This window comes from Sciurus carolinensis, chromosome 1 (genome assembly GCF_902686445.1).
Source record: "Sciurus carolinensis chromosome 1, mSciCar1.2, whole genome shotgun sequence".
Lineage (NCBI taxonomy): Eukaryota > Metazoa > Chordata > Mammalia > Rodentia > Sciuridae > Sciurus > Sciurus carolinensis.
Window position 1 is genome coordinate 184,216,407 of NC_062213.1, and position 17,402 is coordinate 184,233,808.

A 17,402-nucleotide genomic window follows, 5' to 3' on the forward strand; every position below is an offset into this window, starting at 1 on the left:
GTTCTCAGATGTAGTTTTCATTATATTTATCCTGTTTAAGATTGGCTGAGCTTAATGGATATCTGGGTAGATTTATCAAAATAAAAACTGAAAAAAAATTAGCCATATATCTTTTTATATTTAAAAAATATTTTCTCTCCTCTCCTTCTGGGACTACACTTAGATGTATGTTAGGTCATTTTATATTATATGTAACTGATATTCTGTTCAGCCCTTTTCTCTGTTTTAGTTTGAGTAATTTCTACTGACTTGATTTAAAATTTGCTATTCTTTTTCTTGTGTTGTGCTCAATCTGCTAGTAAGTCTATAAAATCAAATTTTTAATTTCAAATAAATATATTGTCAGATTTGTAATTTCCATTTTGTTCCTTAAAAATTTTTAGAATAATTTTTTTCTGGATAGTCTACTTCTCTTTCTGCAGTCTATTCATTTCCTTAACATGTTTGTAATAGTTATTTTAAAGTCCTTGATTAGCAATTTTACTGATTGGTCTTCTGTGAATGTGTTTCTACTGGTTGCTTTTCTCTTGATTATGATTCACATTTCTCTGCTTTTTCATATGTCTTAGTGTTTTATTGTGTACCAGATATTGCCTATAAAAATAGTGGATACTGAAGTCCAAATTCTGGTTTTGTATTTAATTTTTCAGAGAGTACAAATCATTTTCTCTTTCAGGTGAAATTCAGATTTCATTAAGACCTGCATTAAGTTGGGGTTGGGACACAGTTATAATTAGATTACATTCTCTTCTGGTTTCAAAGAGGACTGAGGATATGTCTTTTTACCTTTCATCTGAATCCATGACTTCCCAAGGGACTGATCTTTCTCTTTCAGGATCTGATCTGGGAGAAAGTTGAACTTTCAAATAGATTTGATCACTTTTGAATGAAACTCCAGCAGGGTCCCAGAGTTCAAGAACCACAAGATTACACAAACTTTTCTATTTTATAACTATATTTCCTGTGCTGGCTGCTCAGCAAAAGTCCAGAATGGGACTGCCTGATTTATCTTTGTGTTTGGGGTTTCTTGCCTTACCACACTATCATTTGAAGCTTGTCTGGTTTCTGCTTTTTCTAAACATGCTGTCTGCATCGGCAGACCTGATTCTCCATCCACTTTCATGACATGGCTCTTGTCTTCACATAGGGAAACCACCATTTTGTTCTATTCACCTACTCTCTAGAACGAAGTTTTTCAAGGCTTCCCTTCATATACTGCTCTTTGATAGTTCCATGGTTTATTTTTCCCTTGGTACAGTGGGAGTATAGGTTACATACGAAGTAGAAAGGAAGATAACCTTCCTTTTCTCCCATTCTTAAGTGCTGTCCTCCTTTGCTAAAGCACTCTTTGGGTCTCTGCTTTGAGATGACAGTAAGTTCTATGACCTTGGATACCCTGAGAACCCTCCACCTATCTGTCACCCAGGAGAGCCCCACTCCCCTCCCCAGGTCTTCTTCTTCTTCTTCTTTTTTTTTTTAATAGTTTAATGTATTTTATAGCAAACTTGCAGGAACAGCACAGTAGACAGACAACATTAAAAACATGTACTTGCATGTAGGACAACTCAGTTTGGAAAGTACAGTGAGTGGATGGAATCTACTGTATGATAAAAATGCTACCAACACCATTTAGTTGCTGTCAATAAGAAATGCACTTGTTTTAAAAAAAATCCAAATGCTGACATTCTTCAGAAAAGTTTAATAGTTTTATTTGTAATGGTCGTAAAGTTGAGCTGCTGAAACGTGTTCACTGAAACATTTTGACTTGTGTTAATGCTTTACATCTCCACATTTATATTAAAAATTCACACACACATGAAAATGGAAACGGCCAATACCTGATTTCTGTACCCTATTTTTCCACTCACAATCATATACTTAGGTACGTTTTTGACCCCACGGGAAAAAATATCTCATGTTCAGAACTACCAATAACAGGAAGAAGAGAAAAAAAGTTTTTTTTTTGAAAATGAAAATTTTCCCATCATAGTGAATTCTTAAGCACATTCTCCACGTATGCGGCGTGCTAGCTGGATGTCTTCGGCATAACCGTTACACGTTTGGCATGGGGAGCACACAGGTTGGTGTCTTCAAAAATGCCAACCAGATAGGCCTCACTTGCCTCCTGCAAAGCACCAATAGCTGCACTCTGGAAGATCTGTTTTGAAGTCCTGAGCCATTTCTCACACCAAATGCTGGAAGGGGAGATGTCTAATCAGAAGTTCAAGGGACTTCTGATAGCGTCTAATTTCACAGACTGTCACAGTACCAGGCCTGTAACCATGAGGTTTCTTCACCCCTCCAGTAGAGGGCGCACTCTTTCGAGGGACTTTTGAAGGCAGTTGTTTCCTCGGAGCTTTGCCACGGGTTGATTTTCGGGCAGTCTGCTTCGTATGAGCCGTGGTAGAAAGACCTCCTTATTTACCCCCTTTCTCCTTTGGCTGGAGCTCCGTGATCTAGAGGCAGTGCTGGCGTTAGCGAGTGACGGTGGTGGGAAGCAGCTGCGAACACAATTGAAAAGCGAGTGCTCCCTTGGTGGCAGATGCTGTGAACTGGGCTTGGGAAGATGCTCAACTTCTGGGTGATTTCAGAGCAGCCCCTCTGTACACTTTCAGCCACTTCCCCTTTACACCAGCAGACACATTCACACACAATTGTAATTCCCTCTTCTGTGATTGAGGCAGTTGTTAAATGCCCTGTGGGGGTTTTCTATTTAAAGGAAGCTTGTAGTTAGTCCTTTTATCACATAAATAGTGAGAGTATCAAGTCACCCCCAACTCTGCTCCAGTTGCATGCAACAGGAAGAGCTTGGACCCCAGAGTCAGGCGGATCTGACGTCAAACCCTCTTCCAACCATTTGGTACGTGTGTGACATAACCTTGGTTTGCCTCGGTTCCATCATTTATTCAAGCTGTTCTTTTTTCTCTCAGTGTTTTTTCTTACCTTAAGTCCTGGTTAAATTCTACTCCTTCTGCTCTCAACTGAAGTGTCACCTTCACAGAGAAGGTCCCCTGGTCCCTTGTCTAGGGCAAAAAGTCCTCCTTTACGTTCTCAGAACCCCAGGTACCTTGTCCTTGTAGCACCTGACATGGTAACACCTTCATTCACGTGACCTGTGGTTTAGCATCTTCCTTTGGTCTGGCCTATAAGCTCTTCCTTACAGAACAGGGGTCAGGGATCATGGGCATGTTCCCAGTGCCCAGATCTTGAAATAGATTGGGTGTTTCTCAGCCTCAGTAACCAAGTCTACCTCGCCGGCATAATTGTTACACGTTTGGTATGGGGAGCACACAGGTTGGTGTCTTCAAAAATGCCAACCAGATAGGCCTCTCCGGGGTTGTTGTGAGGGCTAGATGAGCTCACGTGAGGATGTTTTCGTTTGGGCTTTCCCATGAAATAAGAATTCAGGTCCAAGGAGATTATTGGATTGTTGATCCCAAGTAGAAGGTGAAGGAATGAGAGTGAGAGGGAGTTGGAGCTGTAAGGGGCGAGTCTGTGAGTGAGTTACCGCTGCGGGTAATTTAGGTCCTACTGGGGTATCTGTGAGACCGTGTAGAACATACTTTGGGATTTTCCAGATGAGAGGTGACCCCGCTGGGCTGTTTATTGATCCCACACCTGTGTCTCACTGAGGGTCTCTCCTGGAGCGTCGCCTATCAGGCACTAACCCTGCAGCCTCTAGAGAGCATCCTTGGGCAGAAAGGCATAGGAAGCCAGAAGCTTGTGTAAGGGACTGAATAAAGAAGGTCTCCAGGGTGCGTGGGCACCTCACCTGAGCACCGTGAGGGAAGAGTTTGTTGGGAGGAGCTGAGGCGTTCTGAAGCCGCGTCCATGGGTGCCACCCTCCTCCCCGTCAGGCTCTTCAGATGTGCAGTTATGGAGCTTATGCCAGGGCCCAGAGCACGCCTGCCTTCACCACAGACCATAGAAATCAGGAGCTGTGGACAGGCTTGCCCTCGGTTCAGGCCCCATTCCACCCTGGGATGCTCGCTTCTCAGACTGACCTTGGGGGCAGTTGGGGAACACAAGCAAGATGGCCTTGTGTGGGTCATCTGGAGAGAGGTGGGCTGCTGACTCAGCCCTCTGGGGGATGATTACAGCATGTGGTGAAGGCTGTGGACCCAGAGCTTCGGTCCAGCTCAGTCCTGGCCCTGTACCTAGTAGGTGCATCATAAATGCCTCTGGAACAAACACCCAGTCCACCCTACTAAGTAAGGCCCACCGGAAGCAGGACCATCACGGCCAAAAACAAAAGTAATTTTTTTTTAACAATATTTCAAAAGATTAGTAGCAACAGGAGTGACATGTGACAATAAGAACACCCATTTCTTTGAGAGCAGAGACGGAATGATTCTGATTCCCAGAATATAAAATTCAGATTTCTTTAGTTTCACAATGCAAAGAGGTTTTCGAGGACATTCATGCTGCCAAATTTCAGCTCTGATTTAAAACCTCGATGTTGCAAATGATGCTGGCCAAGTGTAGCCTGTTGAGGATGCAGAGTCAAGACGGCCCTCCTTTCCAAAACGGGGTGGATGAGAGGGGAGGAGAGGGGACCGTTCCCCTAGCTGTGCAAACACCAAAGAAGGAGGGAGGTTTCCGCCTCTCGCTCCCGTCCCTTTGGTGTCTGCTTCCCTGCCCATCTCTCTCACAGGTTTTTCTGTCACAGGCTGTTTATTTACCTGTCACTCTTTCCCTGCCCCCGCCCCCACCCTATTTTTCTCTCTCTTGTCCCCTGGCGCTGTTTTTCTCTCTTCTCCCATCTTTTGGCATCTTCTTTCAGTATTTTGTGTCTCTCTCCGTTCCTTATCCTCTTCATTCTCTTTCCCTCATTTCTCAGGTTCTCTTTTCTCTCCAAAAATATCACACCACACACACACACACACACACACACACACACACACACTCACAATTTCTTAAAACAAACACAAAGCTATTTTATGTTTTATCCAAAGGGAGGTGAACAATCTTCCACCAGCTTCCTTCTTCATAAACAAAGTCGACGCAGACATCTAAATTCCCTGCTTCCTCTTTCTGTGGCCAGTTGCTTGTCTGGTGGTGACTGGTGAATCCATGGTCGATGGCACTTGTAGGTGTGCACCTTCTGTTTCAGACTTTGGACAAACCCCAAGAAGCCCCGCTGGTGGCTGGCCGGCCGTGCGTGTCCAACGCGTTGTCGCGCGTGGATGAGAGTCCCCAGAGGCCCAAGATGTCTTCCTTCTCCTTGGAGAGATTCATAGCCCAACTCACAACAGTGAGACACGGCACTCCATTAGTACGTATGCTGTTTATGTCTTTATGTATCGGTTAAAAAATACATTTAATTTCAATTAAAAAAAAAGAAGTGTGGTTTAGGGGCAAAAATGGCCAAATTCGATGAGCTGTTTCTAATTAGCTATGATGCCACCACCTGTCAATCTGCATTTAAGTCCAAGTTCTAACACTTACCAGCAAGGGGCAGGCAAATTCACTGACCTCTCAATGCCTGGGATTTCTGTCTCTAAAATGAAGGTGATACCTACACGGAAGGATTGTTTCTAGAATTCGACGTTGTCCTGGGTGTAAAGCTTTCGGTGCCGCCCTTGGACCTGAGGTATAGATGCGATGGGAAAAAAAGAATGCTTTTCTGTCTATTGCACACAAGTAGTGTGAACCCAAGTGGCATTGGGCGATGTGTATTGAAAAAGGACCAGGTACGCCATCAGGTTTATTCTTATTATTCAGAGAATAACTTTAATCACTAACAGTTATTGAGCACTTACAATGATACATATTAAGAACCATTTGAGGTGCTTATCTATTTTGCAGATGAGGAAATGGAATCTCAGAGAGGCTGAATAATGACCATGTGTTATGGTTTGAATCTGGAATGTCCCCCGAAGCCTCTTGTATTTGGAGGCGGGGCTTCCAGGGAAGTGATGAATGCTGATCTCCTCAGTGGATTAACCCACTGAGAGCTGAATGGACCATGGGAGAGGTGGGACCTTGGTAGAGGAAGTAGGTCACTGGGGATGTGTCACTGGAAGGTTTTATTTTTTCTCTGACCCCTTCCTCTCTCTTTCTGTTCCCCAGCTGCTGTGAGCAGCTTTCCTCTGCTGTGCCCTTCCACCATGATACTTCTGCCTTGGAGAGAGATGACCATGAATTAAAATCTCTGGAACTGTGAGCCAAAATAAAATCTTTCTTCTTTTAAGTTCTTTTTATCAGGTATTTTGGTCCAGAGACAAAATATTGATGAACATACCAAGTCATACCCACAAAATAATAAAATTTGTTTATTAAGTGCTTACCATGTGCCAGATACCATGTTAAGGCCCTTACATGCACTGTCTTATTTAATTCCACAATGGCACTATATAGCCATTGTCTCCTTTTGGTGTGTGTAAGAAAACTGAGGTCTGCAGCAATTAAGCAGTTTGCCCAGGATCATGTGACCAGAGGCAGAATCTGTCAGATGTCAAACTTGTTATGGAAACTTCCTACTACCCCCTAACAGGGACTGAGGGGCCCAGGCCGGCTGGAGGGCAAGTCTCCGGGGCTGGATCCGGTGCACATTCCACTGTGTCATGTGGGGTAGGCAGGGGCTGCACGTGGGTGGTCGTGGTGTCTGAGGCTATGGGCACCCTTGCCCCTGGCGCATGAAGTCAGAGACAGTCTCTCTTTTGTCTTTCTTCCTCCTTCCCAGTTCCTCTTGCTCCTTCCTTCCCTTTCTTCCTCTCCACATGCCTCCTCTTACTCCTCCCTCATGTCTTTTCTCCTCCCGCTTCTGTCAACCTCCTGTGACTTCTCCTCCTCCCCTTCCTCTGACTTTTCTTCTCTCTTTCCCCATATTCTTCTTTCCCCTCCCTCTCCCCATTTCCCCTCCTCTCTTGGTTTCCCCCATGCCCCTTCCTCTTCCTTCAGGGCCTCTCCCATGTCCCTAAGCCCTCCCCATCCTGCCCCCTCTCCCTCCTTGCCTCCAGAGCAGCGCTGCCTGCTGTTGCCATGGAAACACCTCCACCGCATGCATTGCAGCCTTTCCCTGGGTCTCAGCTGGCCAAAGACCAATAGGAGAAGCCTAATGAAGTGGCCCCAGAGCTTCTTTCCTCTCCTCTGCCTCACAGAGTCCTCAGGAAACCTCATATACTCCAAAGGCCTGGACCACCTGTCCCTAGAAATGTTAAGGACAGAAGCATGAGGGATTATCCAGTGTTTAAGAGCAGGCTTGGCATGGGATCGGGCACAGTCACCTTCACTGGCACCATCAACATCACCTGCAAAAGACTCTACTTCACTTTTATGTACAATACAGCCTAAAAAGAATTCTCCAGTACCCAGCTGCACACGGAGGTCTCCATAAAGCTGGCTTGTGCCAGTCCCGTCCTAGCCAAGTGCAAGGTACTGACAATATGCTCTATATGCTGGGCATTTTGTCTTGGTAAGAGGGGTCTTGGTCAGAATTCAGGATCTATGCTTGGATTCCACTCTTGCTGGGTGACTGGGAGTTTTATATTGTACCTGTCACGGGAAGAGGTCCCAGACATTGTCAGAACCAAATCCACGGGTGTTGGTGGCTTCTCCTGCCTGTCTCCCTGTTCTCGAACTCATTCTTCTCCAGGGCGAAACCTTTCAACCCGGGCTTGTTCTCTGCGTCTGCTGGAGCCACCCAGGAGTTAAGGGAAACTCAAAATACCTTGGCCACTTCCTCCTTCCTCTCGTCCCAGAGTCCTCTGTGACTTCACTATTCTTATTTCAATTTAGAGAACATGTTCAGATCACTAATTATGTACAACAAAGCACCAGGCTGCTATACAGCCCACCTTTACAACTAGATGCATTGTTATTTTGCAAATCGGCAAGCTTGGATTATCCTCCCCTACATCTGCTCTTCACAGAGGAGGCTACCTGGTCTGTCCCCTGCCCCTGGGACCATGTCTGCATTAGCCAGCGTTTCCTGTGGCAACAACCTCCACCTGCTCCTGCCAAACCTCAAGGCCTTACAGCAGCAAGCATTTATTTCCTGCTCGAATTGTGTGAGGGGGGCTGGTCAGCAGTAGCTGTCCTTGGTTCTTCTGGGCTCTGCTGGGTTTGGCTCAGTGCCACTGATCTCCTATTATTCTGGGACCCTGACTGAAGGAGAAGCTCTCATCTGCAGCATGCTATTCTCATGGCAGGGACAGAAAGAAGCTTAGGAGAGAGAGAGCTAAACTAGCACATTGAAAGGCCCTGCTCAGATGTGGAGTAAGTCCCGTCTTACTCCATAAGAGCAAAGCAAGTCACGTGGTTGAGTCTGATGTCCAAGGGCAGGAAGTAGGGCTGCTCACAGGAAGGGGGAAGAGACAATTATGAGGAGAGAATAGAAACTACTGCCATGTCCAAACAGTCCCAGATGAGAGCGAGCCTTTTGCTCAGACTGTTCTCACTTTTTAACTCATCTGAAATCACAAAAGTGTGGGAAAGTTTGGAGTCAGCCAGACCCGGGCTGCACTCTCACTGGCTATGTGACTCTGGGCCAAGGAGTTGACTCCTCTGAGCCTAGTTCCTGCCTCTGTAAAGTGCAGACGGGAACATAGTTGACACGGGGATCAAACAGGCACGCACAGTGATAGACACATGGTAGGCACTCGGCGACCCAGAGCTACTTGCATTATTAATACAGAAAAGTGAACACAGTGTTTTTCATAGAAATAAATAACAGAAGTAACCCAATGGTCTGCTGTTTTTTTTCTACTTACACAATTGGGTCATATCACTTGACCAGGTGATGGGAGGGACAATATGGAGAGCAACCACCACTGGTTAAATGGCACTCACTGTGCGTGTGGCACGAGTTAGGGACTTGAAGTGTTTTAACTCATTTCATCTTTACATGTCTACAAAGGCAGTCTTCCCTCATCCCTGTGGATTTTGCATCCATAGATTCGACCAGTTGCAGATCAAAAGTATTTGGAAAATATCGCAACTGTGCTGAACACGGAGAGACGTTCCCTTGTCACTCCCTAAAAAGCACAGTATAACAGCTCTTTAAATAGTATTTACAACGGTTAGGTTCTATAAGTGGCCTAGAAGTGATTTAAAGTGTACAGGAGGATGTGAATAAGTTATATGCAAATGCTACACCATTTGCTCTAAGGGACTTGGGACTTCAGTATCTGTCCTCACAGGGTACTGAGAGACTCCTGTATTGCTACTACTAGCAATACTACTATTATTTTCATTTTGCAGATGATGGAACTGAGTTCAGAGAGACACAGAAGGAGGTTAGATGGCTTATTCACGGTCACAGTGCTACCTAGTAGCAGAGCCAGGACTTGAACCCAGTCGTGTAGCTGAAAGCTCATGCTCTTAACCACTGTGCTATGCTGCCCCTTTGCCTAGGCAGGGAGGGGCAAAGGCCACATGACTGTGGTTGTGACTCATAAACCTAGCTCAAAGGAAGCTGAGGAGTAGCCTGAGTTCAATATCTATTCAGATGTATTAAGAAGCCACTGGAAGAAAGAGCAAGACACAGAATCTACAGGGCAGGGAGCATGATCCCAGCTGGGAGGTGTGGTAGATTTCCCAGAGTCAGGGCTGGCTCTTCCTTTTCTTCCATTCAGGAGCCCTGGATCTTTCTCTGAAGCTGGGTCAGCTGCCCTGTGGAGGGCAAGTCCTGGACATCCTGATGTTACCAGTACCGGCGCTACTCTGTCCACTATGCACACGAGGCAGGAGAGGAAGCAAACTCACTGCTCTTTTTCAAGGAAGGTGAGAATACTGTCATCCCAGCAGATTCAGGGTGGCTTCAACATCTGGGGAAATGGGAGAGTTGATGTCACAACAGGTTACACCACCACCAATGGAGTGCCCGTCACTTTCTCCTGTTAGGCCATGAGCTGACCTCCAACTTTTTTGATCCAATCATTGCCTTAAAGTCCCACCTCTGAACTTGACTTCACTGGGGACCATGTTTTTGACACACAAGTAGTCGAAATGTTACAGATCCAAACCATTACAGGGACCAAACACAGTTCTCTCCAGGTCAGAAACGATCCCTGAATTTTGCCAAAGCCTTCCCGAGTCATTGATAACCTGAAACCCAGGGTTTGGACTTGACACCCATCATGTGGGAATAGCATTAGCTCAGATTCATTCCTTTGAGCATGATTGTGTCCACCACTGCTCCCTCCTTTTGACTGGAAAGGGCCTAAGTTGGAAGGAATCCTCTAGATAATTTCTGGAATAAGTATCTCCTTGCTCTGTAGACCCAGTTGTCAGGAGTACAGTATGTCCCTGCTTCTGCTCTGCTACCTGCCCTTCACTGAGTCAATGAGGGCTTAGCCTGGAAGTCATCAGAGTCCCTAGTCAATAAAGTCTTCAAATCATTAGTGCCGGTATATCTGGCATGTCCAACGTGCAGGGGACACTGGGTGCCCAAGAAGGTACCAGGCTACAGCCTCATAGCCTGTACCTTGGGTGTAACTGTCTTTTGTCTCATTCCTTGTTTATGATTTTGCTCTGCTGCTTTTATCTAACCCTATAAGCCAGACCAGCTGTTCAAGCTCCTACATCTCTGTCTCACTACCTCTTGTCTCTTGTAAGATATACCATCTCCCTGACCTGTATACTGCTCCTGCTCCTCACACTTGCTTAGATAACCCTCTCAGATCTATGATTTAGATGCCCAGCAGATGCCAGAACATGTGACCAGAAGAAAGCCCACCAAGACCCCTTGGATTTGCTAGTAAATGAACCAGGATACATCTGACTGCATCTCCGGGATTTCACGGTTTGGGCTGCTAGTCTCTTCCTCCAGGGAGCTGGATCCTCAGCCAAGATCACTTCTTCAGGAAAACTCTCTGCAAGCCCTTCTTTCCCCACACGGGCTCCCAGAGTCCTCACAAGTACTGCCAAGACATGTAGTTATATCATCTCCTTAGATGGGGCCTTTCCTGGACTATTAAATTGTCAAATTTAACAAGATGGAAACATCAAGTTTTACCCATCAGATTGGCAAAAATGAACATGATTGACAGTACCTGGAAAGGCTGTAGGGAAACAGTCACTCTCAGACGGCATCTGTGGGAGTGTACATTAGCACACATTTTTACTTTTTAGGAGTGCAATTTGAAAATATATATCAAAACTTTGACCTCAATGATTTTCCCTCTAGGAATTTATGAGAGAGTTAATTGGACACATTTTCAAAAAACATATATGTAGGAGAATGATCCTTTCAATGATGTTTCTGATAGCAGAAAAAGATATAGGATTTGTTAAATAAGTTATGTTACATCCGTACAATGAAATACAGTGCAGCTCTTTGAGAGCTTGTTACGGGGCAAGATGCAGCCATATGGAAAGATGTCCATGCCCTATTGCTGAGTTAGGAAGCAATTTACATAATAGTGTGTCTAAGATAACACCAGGAAATAGACTCGTGTGTGTGTGTGTGTGTGTGTGTGTGTGCTTCAGGGAGATCATAGTCTAGCAGTGATGGCAGACACAATGAAAAAACCGATCAAGAAATCCCATGTGTACAGGACTTTAGAGAAACACAGAGAGGAGCGGATCAGGAAGGTCTTTCCAGACAAAATGACAATTTAACAGGCACCAATGGCTGAGTGGAGGTGCTGAGAGGGAAGATGTGGAGATCCAAGTGAAGGTGTCAGGTACACAGTTGGCTTTATGGATCTCTAGATCGTAGCCACCATCTGGGCCCAGTGAGTGTCCTGCTGTAGTCACTGAGATTCCTGGCCACAAACCACAGAGGACACAGAAAGCATCATTGAAATGAGTCACATAAATGAGCCACAGAGCAGAAGGAAGACTCGACTGGAAGCATTAGGCTTTGGCCCTGCACCCATCGTGTGACGCAGAGAGAGCCTCCACCTTCTCTAAGGGACTTTCCACGTCCTCCTTCCTTTGCCTGCCCTGCCGTGCCCTACAGCCAAATGACACTTGGTCACACAATCCATTCCATAGTTAAACTTGCACTTTATTAAAATTGCTCTGAATAACTCTGGGGGGAAAATTGTATCCATCTCCATTCATCTTCAATGGCTTTTACACCTCACTCGACATAACTGTCTCCTTTGATTAAATCTCCATTAGGGCTCTGTTCCATATTCAGCAGCTCTATAAGCCAATTAACCCACCGTTCCATAGGTTAGGACAAAGAGCAGTGCTTTTTCAGAGAGAGAGAGAGAGAGAAGGGGAGGGAGGAAGAGAGATAGGAAGAGAAACTTCTCCCCCTGCTCGGGCTACAGTTAATCAGTGTTTGTCATCTTTCTCTCGTTTCCCCACACTTAACATACAAGTAACGGGAAGGACGCCACCAGCAGGAAGCCATGTCAAGCTGGGAAAGTTTGAGCCTGGCCTGTTATGCCAGACACCATAGATGAGATGCAATTTCTTGAGTCAAATGTGTTTGGGAGTGATCATGTACCTCCCCGCTCCTTCCTTTCCTGGATCATTTGAGAATCCAAGGGCACTCACCCCTTAGCTCAGCCCCTCCAGACCCTGCCTGGGCCTACATGTTAGAAGCCAATTTCTGTTAGCTTAAGTCTATTCTAGTCTCATGGCCCTAGGTCTGGGGCCCAGTGGGTTTGGAGGCAGGAACCTGGTTGTCCATGAGTGAGCGAGGTGTTATTGCTTGCCCATGAACTATCCCACTGTGATGGCATGAATGTGTCCCCAAAATTTCATGTGTCAGAAACCTAACCCAGTAGTTTTGAGAAGTGGTACCTTTAAGACTAGGTCATGGGGGCTCTACCCTCGTGAATGGATTAATGCTATTATCTTGAGAATAGGTTGGTTACCATGGAAATAGGTTTCTGATGAAAGGATACATCTGGCTCCCTTCTCTCTTTCTCACCTGCCTTCCACCATGAGATGGTATAGCAAGAAGTCCCTCACCAGATGTGGGATCCTTGACCTTGGACTTGCTGACTTCCAGAAATGTAAGAAATAAATCTCGGTTCTTTATCAGTTGGAGTCGGAGTTGGAGTTGGAGAATCCCGCTGATTCTCAATGCCCCATAGATATTAGAAACATCACTTATTTGAGACTCTAAATATCTCAAAACCTGGATCCATGGCTAGGTTGAATGAAGTGAACTTGAACAAGAATTCATGTCAGGACTTGTGCTAAGGTCAAATGTTGTTGATTAGGATGGGTGGCTCAGGGTCTAAAGATAGATAATCTGTTACAGCAGCACAAAACAGACTAAGATAGTCCCTCAACTTCACCTTACGGGAGCAGATTACAAGACCCGCTTCTGTCTGGAGGCTTGGAAAGCATTCTAACACTCTTCAAGGTCTGGAGCTCCTCCAGGCCTCTGATCTTCAGACTGGCTGTCTGGAACCCTTGCCTATCCCTTTCACTGGGGGATATACCTGATTCTTCACTCCTGGCAATAGGATGGAGCTCTTCCCTGGAGAGACAGTGTCTGTCCATGCTTCCATGTTGCCTGGAGTTGGAGAATCCCGCTGATTCTCAATGCCCCATAGATATTAGAAACATCACTTATTTGAGACTCTAAATATCTCAAAACCTGGATCCATGGCTAGGTTGAATGTGACCTTGAACAAGAATTCATGTCAAGATTTGTGCTAAGGTCAAATGTTCTTGATTAGGATGGGTGGCTCAGGGTCTAAAGCAGGACTGGAGGTCAGCTGAAGCCCAAGATGAGAGAACAAGCTGATTTGAACCTGAGTCCTCCTGGGTGCTCAGACTGCCTGGATCTGCCAGTCCTGCCCCCACCACTTCATACCAGGGATAACGAAAACAGAGAATGTCCTGCAAGTTGTCCAGGGTTCTTTATCCTCTACCAAATGGCCTTGGGGAAGTGGTTTCAGCTATCATCATGTAGAATCAAGATTTTAAGGAGTCATAGGACTGAAAGGGCTCGTGGTAGCATCTGGATGCATTTCTGTGAGCCTCCCCGAAGTGAAAGGGTAGAGGTGGTCTGGCATGGGCACCTGGAATCCTTCAGCCTAGTCCTCCGACCTTTTGTTAGAAGAATGTCTTTGTGACATTTGTCGGTAAGTGGATGGGTCTGGAGACTATCATGCTAAGTGAAATAAGTCAATCCCCCAAAACCAAGGTTGAATGTTTTATCCGGTAGGTGAAGCTAAACCACAAGAAAGGGGAGGGTTAAAAAAAAAAAAAAAACTTGAAGTTCAGTGGAGTAGGCAAAAGGTAATGTAGGAAAACGGGTAATGGGAAAAGGAAAGATGGTGGAATGAGTCTGACATAACTTTCCTGTGTGAATATATGAACATACCACAGTCAATCTCAGCATTGTGTACCTCTACAAAAAAATTAATTTAAAACAATAACTGGGTAAATGGCAGAATGATCAGTAGAGGGAAAGGACAGGAGAAGTACTAGAGACTAAATTAAATTGAGATATATTCCATGTTTTATACTTATGTCAAAATGGATTCTACTCTCATGCATAACTAAAAAAAACCAATAAAATTTAAAAAAAACATAAAAAAAGAAAAATTCTGAAGAATTTAGGATATCCACTAAAAAACTGTAATAAATAATAAAATAGTTAAAAAAAAAAAAAAGAGCAGAAACCATTCTCAGTACTGCAGGGCTGTGTCTGTCCCGAGGGGACCCAGCCTTGGCCTCCCTTTATTCCCACTGAGTCAGGCTGTGTGCCTGGTTTGCTGCTCAGCTCTTCTGTGCCCCAGGTTCTGCTCTCCAGACCAGGGCTCTTCAGACACCGAACTGTCTTCAGGTGGGGGCTTTTGCAAGACCCTCTCTTTGGGCTTGGGGAGCTTTGTCCCTTCATGGAATGATGCAGGGGAACACATTTAATCTCAGCGTTTACTCTTTTTCTCACTTTCAGATCTTATGGATCCTAATATCACATGCTGGATCTTCATGGCCCAAGTTGAACTCCTCCTGGGATCCATTCTGTTTACTGCAGCTGCCCATAAAACCAATGAGCTCAGAGGCAGCGTGAGTATGTAGCAGATTCTGGGATGAAGGTGACTCTCCCTGCTGAACCTTCATGTCCTGCATGTGGAAGATACGTGGTATTCACTTTTGGAGGCCATCAGAGGAAGAGCAAGGCAGATAAACTGAACCACACACTACGGAGGGTAGTGTGGATTGAACAGTGTTAAGGACACGGGTTTGCTGTCACGCATACCTAACTTCCATCTTCTGTTACACACCCAATGTCTGGTTTTGAGCAAGTTAATGCGTCCTTTTGATCCTCAGTGTCAGGGCCGAGGATCTAGGTTAGTGGTAGAGTGCCTGCCTACCCTGTGTGAGGTCCTGGATTTGAGCCCTGGCACTGGGGGAAAAGATGAAGATCCTCAGTATTCTTAGTCACAGAATGGGACAAACAATAATCCTTCACAGAATTATTGCTTTGGTCAGCTTTTTTGCTGCTGTGACTAAAATACCTGACAAGAATAATTTTTTTAAAAAATTTTTTATTTTATTTTATTTTTTTTGTTTATTATTTTTTTTATTATTTTATTGTAAACAAATGGGATACATGTTGTTTCTCTGTTTGTACATGGCGTAAAGGCATACCATTTGTATAATCATAAATTTACATAGGGTAATGCTGTTTGATTCATTTTGTTATTTTTTCCCTTCCCCCCCACCCCTCCCACCCCTCTTTTCCCTCTATACAGTCCTTCCTTCCTCCATTCTTGCCCCCTTCCCTAACCCTAACTCTAACCCTAACACTAACCCCTTCCACCCCCCATTATGTGTCATCATCCACTTATTAGTGATATCATTCGTCCTTTGTTTTTTTGAGATTGGCTTATCTCACTTAGCATGATATTCTCCAATTTCATCCATTTGCCTGCAAATGCCATAATTTTATCATTCTTTATGGCTGAGTAATATTCCTTTGTATATATATACCACAGTTTCTTTATCCATTCATCAGTTGAAGGACATCTAGGTTGGTTCCACAATCTGGCTATTGTGAACTGAGCAGCTGTGAACATTGATGTGGCTGTATCTCTGTAGTATGCTGATTTTAAGTCCTTTGGGTATAGGCCAAGGAGTGGGATAGCTGGGTCAAATGGTGTTTCCATTCCAAGTTTTCTAAGGAGTCTCCACACTGCTTTCCAGAGTGGCTGCACTAATTTCCAGCCCCACCAGCAATGTATGAGTGACAAGAATAATTTTAAGGATGAAAAGTTTATTTGGGGGCTCACAGTTTCAGAGGTCTCAGTCCATAGATAGCCAGCTCCATTGCTTGGGCCTGAAGTGTGGCAGAACATCATGGTGGAAGAGTGTGCAGAGGAAAGTGGTTCAGGACACGGTACCAGCAAGGAGAGAGAGGGGTGGGGAGCTGACAAAATATAAACACCAAGGGCATGCCTCTATTAACCCAGCTTCTCTAGCTACACCCTGTCTGCAGTTACCACCCAACTCATCCATTCAAGTGGATTAATGCACTGATTAGGTTTAAATCCTCATAACTCAATCATTTCATCTCTAAACTTTCTTCCATGAGCTTTTGGGGGACACCTAATAACTAAAACATAATAATTATAGAGAGGATTTAATGAGATCATGTATGTTATACAATAAAGGATAACCTTTATAGTGAGAATAAAAAAAATACCCAAGACCGTTTTGTTAGAAATGTTGAGGATGGGGATGACCCACCTAGAATAGTCTAGGGGAACGCGATGGAGATTTTCTGTCAACCAAGGTGCTCAAGCGAAGATGTCAACCTGGGGACTCAGTCACTCCATGAACTGCGGTGTTCTCAGAGAAGGGGACTAGAATCAGTGCACACCCAGTGCATCTGACATTTGGAAAGGTCTATTTTTCTACCACTCCTCCCCTATACATATAATTATTTTCAGTAATAAACATAAAAGGAACAATAATCCTACAAAGGAAAAGCAGAGAAAAATTTATTTTTACTAATGTTAATATACATAATCATACCAGTAAAATAACCCAACAAATATTATAAAAAAGGAAAACAGTGATGGACTCATATTTTTATTATGGTAGTATAGCTTTGGAGCAAAGGGAAAACATATCCACAGAATGTGAACGTAATAAATAATAACAGCACAGTTTTATTTTCCTGATTAATTCTTCGGTTCAAAAACAATTAGCAATTTAAAAAGGAGTATGAGTTTCAAGTATAAAGATATCCTTTAAATTCAGTACAGATGATCTAAAAATGGCACTGACCAAAAACAACGACCAAAAAACCCTATCGCACTTTGTGGTGTTCACTGTTCTAAATTTTAAAAACTTCAAATGCTCACAGAGATTGTCAGAATTGAAGTAACTCATTTTCTGCCTTTACCAATTACAGTGCTTATTTTGAATTTACCATTTTAACTCAGGGATATGTAGCACCATAGCAATTGGAGACATGAACTGTGCTCAGAGCAAGCTGGAACGGGTCCAAAACTTAAGAATTTACTCTT

At 44.4% G+C, this 17,402-nt stretch overlaps 1 pseudogene; it reads right to left on the minus strand.

Moving 5' to 3' along the window:
• Nucleotides 1-1,997: 1,997 nt before the first annotated feature.
• Nucleotides 1,998-5,238, minus strand: LOC124964886 (histone H3.3A-like; annotated as a pseudogene).
• Nucleotides 5,239-17,402: the final 12,164 nt, after the last annotated feature.